Consider the following 12,390-nt stretch of genomic DNA (forward strand, 5'->3'; position numbering starts at 1 on the left):
CCGTCGCCGCGGCTTCTGCTGCTGCTCCGTGGCAGGAGGAGCCATTGACACCACCGGAGCCTCCACTCACCCTAGTCAGTCCCTCCCCGCCGCGGGGCTTGGCCAGGGGCGCGGGGGAGGGCCGCGGGGCGGCGGGGGGGAGGGGTAAATGGGCGGGGAGCAAGAGGGGCGGGGATTCTGTTCAGGCGGCCAATGGAAGGTGCCCGAACAACCTTCCGGCCAATAGGACCTCGGCTCTTATCGCGAAGTCCCTTCCTTCAACGCCCTGTTTCCTCTCTCGGGTTTCCTCCCTCCTCAGCCCAGGAGGGGGAAATAGGAAAGGGGGAGTGTGGTGGGGCGGGTGATAATGGGGAGGTATCAGGGCATATAATAGAGCAGGGGGTGAGCGAAGAGAGCGCCAGTGCGTAGCGACTGTTCTAGGAGAGGAGGTGCTCGGAGGAAAGGGCGGGGGCTGCTGATGTAATAGGGAGAAGTGATTAATCCTTCGGTTCGCTGTTTCTGCCTTCTCCCCTCACCCCAACCTTCACCCGATTTTTTAAGCGGAAAAAAAGTGGAGCAAGGGAGCCGATCTTTGGTAACTCGGTTTTCTGTGGAAGGTGGGTTCAAAATCTGAGCTGTAGGGAGCGCTAGAGATTCTGTGCCCTTTAGCCAAGCTGAGGGGATTTGCAAACCTTGGAGATTACTTTACCGAGCTTTAAATTTGGTAACCGAAGTTTGTATTCGGTGCCTAATCGTTGTCTAGGAGGGGTCATCTAAACCTTGAAAAGGTTTTGATCTTTGGTCAGTTTGATTTGCTCTTTGAAAATAGTATGTGAGAGAAGTAAATGCTGAGGTCGTGATTGTTTATGTGATTTACAGTTTTTCTTTTTTTAGGTCCCACTACAAGGAAAAACCTCCCAAGATAAATTATCTTTTGTATCTGTAGCTGGTCTTCTTAACATAATATCTCCCCAAGGAAAAGACAATTTTCCCCCGGCTGCTGTTATGATGACTGAAAATGTACTATTTCTCAATTCTCCTCTCAGTTTTGTTTACCATTTTTTGGATGTGATAAAATTGGCAGTTTACCTGGTTCTCTGGTTTTTATACCTCTTGGGTGATTTCTCTCATTTAAGTTTGATCAAATACTGTCTGGGTTTGAGATAAGCAACTACAAAAAAGCAAGTTTGAGTGTGTATTTTGGGAGGAAGGAGAGGCAAGACTGTATTGTGTAGTGTGTTCTAGACCTAGGCTTGACTCTGGGCAAATTATTTTACCTTTCTAGACATCAGGCCCCCCCACCCATATCTTTTAAATAAGAACTTACTTCAGACTACATTACCTTGTTTTCAGTTTTTTTAGGTTTTGTGATTTCGAGATGATCTCTCTTTGGTCTAGATTAGAAAATGGAGAAACGTAGATCGATGTTTCCTTCTCAAGAAAATATCTGAGGCCCGTGCGGTGGCTCAGGCCTGTAATCATAGTACTCTGGGAGGCCAAGGCAGGTGGATTGCCTGAGCTCACAGGTTCCAGACCAGCCTGAGCAAGAGCAAGACCCCGTCTCTAAAAATAGCCAGGCATTGTGGCGGTGGCAAGAGAATCACTTGAGCCCAAGTGTTTGAGGTTGCCGTGAGCTGTGACGCCATGGCACTCTGCCAAGGGTGACAAAGTGAGACCCTGTCTCAAAAAAAAAAAAAAGAAAGAAATATCTGAGGAGGGCAGCTGTTACAAAACAACTGGAAAAGTTTAAATTTTTATGGTTAACTGGGTGTAAGTGGTTAAAATTTTAGATTTGGTTCAAATAAACATACATGATACTAAATTTATTTTAAGTGTTTATAATTCATTTAACAGGTATTTATCGGTTCCTTGCTGGGATGTGGAACCTGTGGCCCTGGGGCTTCCTGCAGCTTATTTGAGGGCTATTTTGCTTATCTGTAGTATCAGATATCAGGAAAAGTATGCATGGGCCTCCTTTTTTTTTTTTTTTTGCTTATCATGTTTCCTTAATATTTTTGTATTCAATATGTGGCCAAAGACAACTCTTACTCTTCCAGTGTGTGGCAGGAAAAAGGTTGGACACCCTGAAAGGTTTTATGGGAAATAACCAATAAAATAAAAGGCAAAATCTTGGCCATAAAGAGTTTATATTTTGGTGTGGCAGAATTTAAGATTTACTTACATTAATTCAGATATACAAAGAAAATGTAGCTTGTTTATTTTCTGTAATTTTAACCTTAAGTCCTCACATCACCTCAATGTTTTAAAACACAAATGCTGGCTCAGTCGGTAAGGCGCGCCGGCCCCATGTACCGAGGGTGGCGGGTTCAAACCCTGCCCCGGCTGAATTGCAACCAAAAAAAAAAAAATAGCCGGGCGTTGTGGCGGGCGCCTGTAGTCCCAGCTACTCGGGAGACTGAGGCAAGAGAATCACTTAAGCCCAGGAGTTAGAGGTTGCTGTGAGCTGTGTGATGCCATGGCACTCTACCCAGGGCCATAAAGTGAGACTCTGTCTCTACAAAAAAATAAAAAATAAAATAAAACACAAATGCTATCTTTCAGATTTAATTCCTCCCATTTCAAGATATGAAGGGAGGTAGAGGGGTGTTGTATCTGGTGTAAGGGGTATCTTTCTATACCCTAGATTTCTAAATTTATTACAACAGTTCTCTGGTAATGGCAGAGAAAGGCCATGTTCTAACAAAATCAGGCAAATTTTCTGATACAAGTAAAGTAGCATGAGAAAGGGAACACCTTTTTTTGTTTGTTTTGGGGTTTTTTTTGAGATAGAGTTTCATTTTGTCACCCTCTGTAGTGTGTCATGGCATCACAGCAACTTCAAACTCTTGGGCTTAAGCAATTGTCTTGCCTCAGCCTCCCAAGTAACTGGGACTATAGGCACCCGCCACAGCACACCACTATTTTTGTTGTTGTTGCAGTTGTCATTGTTGTTTTAGCTGGCGGGGCCGGGTTTGAATCCGCCAGCCTTCATGTATGTGACCGGTGCCCTACCCTGAGCTATGGGCGCCATCCAGCACACCTTTTTCTAGTCCACACAGTGATTAGTGGTTGGTTGCAGCCTTTAGGGATGAGGAGGCTCACATGGCATCAGAGAAGGGCATCTAAGCCACAAATGTCAGTCTTTGTTTTGTCCTCTGGTATGGAGTGGCTGGTATGGTCCTACAGCAGGACTGCTAGCCTCAGAGATAAAACTGGTCATTTATGCCCTTTTGAGGTGTCGTGCTGATTTCCTTTTGCTAAAATCTATACCTGATCCATTTGTTCCACACACTGTAGCCTCTTTTTGTAATGACCCAAGTCTTCACAGGTCCATTGATCCTTATCATACCACTCATTCTTCTCACTGAAACTCATGGGCAACTCTGGATTACCTGAATTCCACACATAGGCCTTGAAGAGCCAGGAGCCTAGCTTTGGGCTTGTTTATTGAACCTCTCCCTCTACCAGTGTTAACATGCTTCTCCCCATATCATATTGAACATACTGTCAAGCTAAAGGTGGAGCTCCTAGAGGTCTTGTCTTTAACAGACGTGTCCAGGGAAGATATGTCCCAACTTCCTCAGATTTCTCTATATGTATGTGAATATATTGAATTAATATCTTCAATTCTAGTTTCCACCCTGAGAGGTAATGGAAAGTAAGAATGCTGGGTCTGATTACCTCTTCCTAGTCCCTTTTTCTTCCTCCTATTATCTCCCAGGGGGTTACTACGCACAAAGAATGGAATGTTCTCCTTCCTGTATATCAAGAACTTTCCTTATGTTACTGTATCCTCTTCATTCTTGAGATGGCATTTATACTCTGCACCCTATCTTGGAGCCATGATGGGTGATGAAGTACAAGAGAAAAACTAGTTTAACAATAATGGAACAATTTGTTGAGAGATATGTAAATATATTATCCTATCCTCTTCTACTGGTTTTTATATATTTTTAGTTTATTTCAAGGGGTTAACTATTAAAGTCTTTGCACAAAAGTGTTCAAAACCATCTTAAATTGTAGAATTTGGCGGTTGTTAGGATGGGCCTTGGAGATTATTTAATCTCAGTTCTGTTCTCGGCAGACAAGGAAACTAAAGTCTAAAGAGGCAAAATGATAAAACCAAATCCCCAAACCAGTTAGTAGCAAAGCTATTAATACTACCTGCCAATCCAGTTCCATTTCATTCACAGGTGTTATAGACTCTTGATTCTTCTGGTGAAAACCTAAAATATTACAGAGGATTTTATCTATCAGCAAGTCTACCTATGTTAGCAAATAGTTCTGTCAGTTAGCTGTTGTAGAAGTTGTATATGACAAAAAACAGGATAAAAAGTAAAAGTGATCTTTATTTGGGGTAGGAGCCTCCCAGAATTATTTCAGTAACACTTAGCATAATTTCAGAGGACTGAATTCCCTCAGGGTTTGCTCTCTCTTTAAGAACATTTGTGTTTGTTTTTCTCAACTAATTACTAGTGCTTAACAGGTTAGTGTACTTAAAATTATTTGTTTATAAAACCTATCACAATAGTAGTGTGGAAAAAATAAGCTCTTTAATCATTTTAATACCTGGCAGGTGATATTTACTATGATTTTTAAATTATAATTTTTATCATTTCAAAGATTCAGCTTCCCTTTCCTCTGTCATTCTGTCATCTAGTCCCAAGCCATCAGCACACAGTCAGTTACATAAGACACCTCAAAGCTGCTCACTCTTTTTATGTCACTTAAGAAATTAGTTTGATCTGAATATGGTTTCCCTGCAGGAATAACCAGCCTGTTTAAAATATCCTTATTAGAGTATGAATGACTTATCTCACTAAGCTTCAGAAGTTCATTCTTTAGTACATGCTCAGATAATATTTTATCAGGTAATGAAAATTAACTTGGAACTAAAGGTTTAAATTTAATGTATGTGTGGGAAAACCTGGTAAGCATACAATCCAGTGGTACTAAGAAGTTATCTTTACAGAATTACAGAATCTAACTTTAATATCCTTCCCTGTGGGATAATAGGCAGAGCACTATTAAAAGAAATTAATTATGTTCATGTTTTGGGATAGGCTGTGTTCGACAATTGTAAATCTTTATTTTTGCTTTTTAAAAGAAGATCCCAATTACTAAGTGTTGAAAGAAGACTAGGCCAAAACAATAATTAAAAGTGTTTTATAGTATGAATGGACTGGTAAATGACAGGAGTTTGGGCAGATGTGAAAGTAGAAAACGAAAAGGAAGCTCTGCCACTTGCTGACTGTTTGACCTTGAACAAATTCCTTAACTTCTCTGTGCTTGTTTCTGCATCTGTAAAAGGGATGTGGTAATAGTCCTTATTTTGTGAAATTGTCATGAGGATTAAGTAATGCCTATAAAATTCTTAGAATAGTGCTTAAAGCATAGTAGGGGCTGAGTAAACTGTTAACCGTGATTGTTACTGATGTTGCTGGAGGTGATGGTGCTATTTTAGGCTTTACTTCTTGAATCTCAAGATCACATGGACATTGTATGTAGGGAAGCAAGTATATTCTTGTTATAAGGAAATATGCCTAAAAAATAAATGGCTTTAGAAAAATATTGTTTAAAAGATATAGGAAAGACAACACCAAAGGAAAGAGGCAGAACAGTAATAGGTAGAGATCAGACATTGGTTGAAACTGAAGGGAGACTTCCTGTGTAGGATTTCTTCATTCCAGCAATATTGGAATTGAGGGTCTGTGGTAAATGAATATAACCTGATATATTTTCACTATTGGAGCCTCTCAAGAACCTACAGAGTAGGTCAGGAAACAAATGCATGGGCCAAGAAAAGAAAAAGGCAGCAGTTGAAGGTTTACCTATGTTAGAGGAAGAATTATGTCCACTTAAGTAGCAAGTTAAACTTTAAAAACTCATCCATGTCTCCTTGAAATTAGTAGTGAATGATAGAAAGAAATGGAGTAGAAGTCAGGAATAGAGAAAGAGATGCCATGAAGTAATACACAAAGTAGCACAGGGTAACTCAGGGGCTGGAGAATCTGAAGGCTAAAGAAATTGGAGTTTTAGAAGAAGAGCATATGTCAGAGGACATGTTAAACCTTCATTATAGTCCTGAGATTATGGCCTTTGGAAGGATCAATAGCAGCTTCAGTTTCAGGAATCTGTTGAGGGTGATTATCCAGCTAAGGTACATTTTAGGAAAGAATATCTTGGAATCTGTCTGTTCTAGAGCAGCAGCAACAGCTGTGTCATAGAGTTTAAAAGTCTTGGCTCCTAATGGGGATGGACAAATACCTACAGGGGGGGTGGGGGGGTGGGAGGAACAGCTGCAAGTCCATAAGCATAGATTGCAGGGTCTCTTATCATGCATGTGTGGTGCCATGTTCACACATGGAAAAGAAAAAGCTATGTTACTCGATAGAAATTAGGCTCAATTCAACCTTGGACTTCCTAGCCAGAAATAGAAGTATTCAAAATATGTGAAAAATACCAAGAAAAATGAGGAAGACTTAGTATGTTCTAGGCATTGGAGATGCTACCACTGAAAACCTCCTTGTGTCTCTTTGTAACTAACAGGGCCCTATTCCCATTCTTGAATTATTCTCTGGCAAGGGTAAGGAGATTACTCTTAGACCAATCAGACTTGCTTTTGTAGCTCCACATGGGGTAAGATGGATGGGAGGATTTAGGTCTCTAGAAAAAATAGAGGTTTTAGGGGCAAGGATGATGATATATGTACTGTAGACAAATAGACAAGTCAACTATGTCTTGATCAAAAGCATAGTATCACAGCCTGTTGAAAAGAAGCTTATCCTAACTGATTTAAATTCACATGTAGTAACTGGAAAACTGACATGTTCTAATAATTATCCTGGCAAGACAGAAAGCAAGAAGATCTCTTCTCTTCATCTTTTGTTTTCTCTGCATTATGCCCCTTCCCCAAGAGAACACTAAATCTGCTGCAATCTGTGATAGACAACAGCAGCAAGAGCAACAAGGGCCTATACACTGCGTTCTGGAACATCATTTTGTTTGTACAATGCTGTTACTACAGCAGTCACGTTTGCTTCTATATTTTTGGAACATGAGTGATTCAGGTGAATTACTTAAATTTTGAAGGCACTGAAGGTACTATACCATTGAAATGGAAGAAAATGCAATGGCTGCTGCAGGACCCCAAATCCCAAGGCATTGGAGGGAAAGCGCTAAGAGGGACTGAAAGATTGGGAAACTAGAGAGCAGAGTATCTTGGGCTTTAAGGTCCTCAGTTTACAATAGGAAGAGGAATTTGTTTTGGACCTGAATTTCCCTACGAATTTATTGGGAAGAGCCGAAGAGCCTTATATTGTTCAACAATTTTCAGCCAGTCTTTGTTGTTTTATTGGGACTTTTAAAAGTAACCTTCTCCATTGACCAATTTTGGACAATGTGACTAGGCATAATTTCAGATGGAAAATAGACTAGGGAGTGAATATTTGGCATAGGGTGAAGTTATGGTGAGGAGCAGTGTAATAACTGAGGGAACTGCTAATCTCTCCAAATGGAACAAAGGTTTGATTATTAGGCTCAACTTAGAGTTTATAATGGGGCTTGGGGGGTGGGGGATGAGGGGTGGGAGTTGTTCAGCTTGTGTCCCTGCATTTCTGCTGGAACACATGAAGGAAGAAACTTCTACCCAAGCTTCTGCCCTTTTATGTACTCTCTTATGTCCTCCACATGGAATAACTGACTAGTCTGGTCAGAGAATAGCAGGCTGTCCTGTACATTTTTTCCTCCACGTAATAAGCAAATCAAGAGGCTAGAGATGGGGCACATAGAAGGTGAGTGAGCTACCTCTGATGAGAAGGCCTCATCCTTCCTCTCCTCTCTGTTCCCAACTCCATGGGTCTGGCAAGCCGACCTCATCCTGGCACCTGGTCAAGTAGGTGGACTTGTGCTCAGCTATTGATGCCTCTCTATGCCAAAGCCTTATTCATATTCTCTCTCTTACCAATCTCTCTTCTGGCATGCTTAAGGGAGGCAGAGGAGTCCCAAGATTTAGAGGAGTTGGAAAAGTAAGAGGTCTTGGGGCAGCACCTGTGGCTTAAAGGTTTGGGCGCTGACCCCATATGCTGGAGGTAGTGGGTTCAAGCCCAGCCCCCGCCAAAAACTGAAGAAAAAAAAAAAAAAAGAAAGAAAGGAAAAGTAAGAAGTCTTACTTAGACTTCTTGTGTCTGCCTAGCCATGACCCAGGCTTCACTCTTAAGTTTGGCCATTTGCCTGCTTACTGATAAAATGGTCCTAGGGTTCTCATTCGGATATAGATACAGATGTGCAGGCTGGGCACAGTGGCTCATGCCTGTAATCCTAGCAGTCTGGGAAGCCAAGGCAGTTGGATCAGTTTGGAATTCTACCCCAAATTCCTGACACCGTTTCTGAAGATGTGGTTATTTTCTACATTTTAAAGCCAGAACATGTCTTACAGGAGGATGTCTAGCTCAGAAATTCCCAAAAGAAAAATGAAGAACAAATAAGTACTTTGGAGAAGTTAGAAATGTTTTATGATGTAAAAACTGGGGGGTTGGGGGGGGAAGAATTTGTAAATATACTTTGGGCAACACTTTTTATTTTTTATTTTTTTGAGACAGAATCTCACTTTGTCGCCCTCAGTAGAGTACTGTAGCGTCATAGCTCACAGCAACTTCAAACTCTTGGGCTCAAGAGATTCTCTTGCTTCAGTCTCCCAAGTAGCTGGGACTACAGGCACCCATCACAATGCCTGGCTATTTTTAGAGATGGGGTTTTGCTTATGCCAGGCTGGTATTGAACCCATGAGCTCAGGTGATCAACTGCCTTCGTCTGCCAGAGTGCTAGGATTACAGGCATGAGCTACTGTGCTCAGCCCCTGAGCAAGACCTTTTGACTATAATTTACCACTCACTTGGTGAGTAACTATTGCTATTCTAGTGGTAACTGATGGAAAAAATGTGAAACGAAAGACAATTCCAAATAAGTGGAAATATTGTCATATCCAATGTTCATAATAAATTCTTTATTTTGACCATAAAGAGCTATACATTTTATATTAATAGAAAATGAATTTCTCTCTGCCTTCAGCTATTTAAAGAATATTGGCTTGAAGGGGTGCCAGATCACTTCTTTTCCCAGGATTCCCTCATGACTTCAAGCCAGTCCATTCTCAACCTCTCTTTTGCCCTATCTGGTATTGTTTAATTGGTGCTACCTACTGCACAGAGTGGCACAGTCTTATCATCCATGGCTCCTGAAAAGATGGTCTACTACAAGGGTGAAGAGGAAAACAAGGATAAAAACTGAAAAGATAAGGAGAAAAAATTCTGTTTTCTATGTTTTGTTTAAAAAAGAACAGAAAACCCTATATTCCCAAATACTGTTCACACATAAGGACAGTGAGTCCCCAGTGCTGCTGTAGAGCAAGAAGGGTTATAAGCGTCATACACATGTTAGCCATGCCAAATGACATGGCCTCACAGGGCTTCTGCATGTGTCTCATATATATTCAGTGCACAGAGAGTGAATTATTAAGATCAGCATGTAGATTTATATATAAAATAATTTCTGAGAAAATGTTAGTAGTATTGTTCAGTACTTAGCTGGAGAAGAGGCCTTGATGTGGAGGAGTCCCAGGTTAAGGGATGTGAAAATGTCAAGGAGTCTTACCCAATCTATTCTCAGAACTTCCTTTCCTCCATTTCAGGACAGCCTCTGACACTGTAGAATTTATACTTACGGAAATTGAAAATTAAGGAACTTATCTTTTTGTATTAATAAAACCCTTTAAGCTACTACTTACCCAGGATCACAAATGAAAGGAGTCAGACTTTTGAAAACAAACAGATGAACAGATTAAACACCTTCTAGAGTTCTAATAGCCTTAGTTAAAAACCCTTGGTTAAAAAGTAAACAATTAAGAGATACTCATCAAAGGTAGATAGCTTTTAGCCCAGAAGCTTATGATTTTTGCGGGGGTGGGGGGATGGGAGGGTGTGGGGAGGAGGTGTGCCAGGTGGGAGGGGTGCTACTTGGCATCCCATCTTTCCTAACAAGAAAGAAATAGAGCTCTCCAGTCATTACAGACTTCATTTAAAGGGCCAGGCTCCACCATAGGAGGAGACTTATATTAATGAATGCTTGACTTAAAATTGGAGGCATTTTTGTTTTAAAATATAGTTTGTTTTTGTTTGAGACAGAGTTTCACTTTGTCGCTTTTGGTAGAGTGCTCTGGTGTCATAGCTCACAGCAACCTCAAACTCTTAGGCTCAAGCAATTCTCTTGCCTCAGCCTCTGAAGTAGTTGGGACTACAGGTGCCTGCCACAACCCCTGCCTGTTTTTAGAGATGGGGTCTTGCTCTTGCTCAGGCTCAGGCAATCCACCCACCTTGGCCTCTCAGAGTTGCTAGGATTATAGGCGTGAGCCACCACACCTGGTGAAAAATATAGTTTGTTATTAGTGTTCAGATCAGGATCCTCTGGAGAAGAAAGTGGGCAGGGCAAGGATTATTCACCTACAAACCAGAGTAGGGTGAACAAGGACAACCAGGTATTCTTAAAACCTCCCTTGACGAGGCCCCTTTCAAACCATTGTGAACCCAGATGGTTTCTTCTGTTACCCTGGCACTGGCCTCTAATGTCCTACCTTTGATAACTTGGATTCTGATTACATTTTGTTTCTTACCTTATTTCCTATTTGTTGTATCTCCTCCTGCCAATCTCTGTGTGGACCCTGAGCTGGTAATTGGATCAATATTTCTTGTTACCTTGTTTGATAATTTTATTTGGCACTATAATGAAGTAGAAAAATGTAGGATTTACCATCAGGCAGACTTGTATTTAAATAAGACTATACTACAAACTGGTATAAAGCACCTCTCTGAGGAAGTTTCCTTTTTAGCAAAATGAAACTATTAATACGTACTTAAAAATATGACTGTGATTGGAAATAGTGGTCATGGTTCCACAACATTGTCAATGTACTTTATGTCACAGAATTATACATTTAAGAATGATTAAAATGGGAAATTTTTTTTTTTTTTGAGACAGAGTCTTATCGTGTCACCCTCGATAGAGTGCCATGACATCACAGCTCATAGCAACCTCAAATTCTTGGGTGTAAGTGATTCTCTTGTCTCAGCCTCCCTAGTAGCTGGGACTACAGGCACCCACTACAATACCCGGCTATTTTTGGTTGTAGTTGTCGTCGTTTGGCAGGCCCTGGCTGGATTCCAACCCGCCAGCTCTGGTGTATGTGGCTGATGCCCTAGCTGCTGAGCTACAGGCACCAATCCTAAAATGGGAAATTTTATGTTAAATGTATTTTCCCACAATTTTAAAGAATATGGTTGAAAGAATTAGTCTTTGTAGAATACTCATTACAATGCATGGCACATAGTAGGCTCTCAACAAATACTAACTATGTACCATAGAATAATATCACAAGTAACAAAAAAGTACAACTTAAACTGAATTAAACAATAAGGGAATGTACTGGTTCCTGAAAATGAAAAGTCAAGAGGGAGGACAGAATTTTAGATTAGTTTATGTCACTAAGAATTCGGATTCTTTAAGTCTTCAGACACTACAGACTGTCACTAAGGACTGAGCCATATCACCAGGTACTCAGTTTCTTTCTATCTTTCCACTCTGTCTTCTGCAATGTCTACTTTATCCTAAAGCTTGGAGCAGCTCCATGGAAGTACGTGTTCCCTTGTTTGCATCTGGAGAGAATGAGTTGTCCTTGACATTTACTTGCTTAAACCACTTGCTTTTGGTTCCATGCCTGCCCTGGAACCAAAAGCTGTGCATAGGAAGATAGAATATGATGGTTGGTTTTAACAAACCAGGAAATGGGTCAGCTTCTCTGGAAGCACATGGGCTACATGGGGAGGGGTGGATTCCCCAAATGAAAAAGTACCATGGAGGAGAGAAGGTAGTACTAAGAAGGTAATTGAGGAGCAAGCTAACAAATATCTACTATAGTAGCTATTATCTTTATCACTGGCTTTCTTGGCCCTCAGCCCTTGACTCTTGCCTATTTCTTTGGAGAGCATTTTTTTTTTTTTCAAAAAACCCCCAAACTAAGAAAGTTCTTATTTTGAATAAGTATATTCTTTCTAGCAAAGAAATACCACAAATATAAAACTAAGTTTAATTTAACTGGGTGTTAGGCATCTGGAGCACCAGCAAACAAGCAGCAAAATGCACTGAATGAAGAAGTCTAACAGGAATGCATGTCAAGGATGGAAGGATGGAAGGTGCTAGAAAGACAGTGAGTGACTTGCCAAAATGCCAAACCCGGCCAGGCACTGTGGCTCACACTTGTAATCCCAGCACTCTGGGAGGCCTAGGTGGGTGGATCATCTAAGCTCAGGATTTCAAGACCACCCTGAGCAAGAGCTAAAAATAGCCAGGTGTTGTGGCAGA

General features: G+C 41.0%; 1 long non-coding RNA gene across 1 annotated transcript in view; it reads left to right on the forward strand.

The window, feature by feature from the left end:
• The first annotated feature begins 424 nt into the window (after window positions 1–424).
• The window catches only part of LOC128584875 (uncharacterized), a 46,735-nt gene continuing 34,769 nt past the window's right edge, over window positions 425–12,390 (forward strand). Inside the window, exon 1 of the long non-coding RNA XR_008379751.1 lies at window positions 425–596. This is a non-coding gene — a long non-coding RNA (uncharacterized LOC128584875). The remainder of the gene's footprint in view (window positions 597–12,390) is intronic.

The sequence above is a fragment of the Nycticebus coucang genome, chromosome 4, assembly GCF_027406575.1.
Source record: "Nycticebus coucang isolate mNycCou1 chromosome 4, mNycCou1.pri, whole genome shotgun sequence".
NCBI lineage: Eukaryota > Metazoa > Chordata > Mammalia > Primates > Lorisidae > Nycticebus > Nycticebus coucang.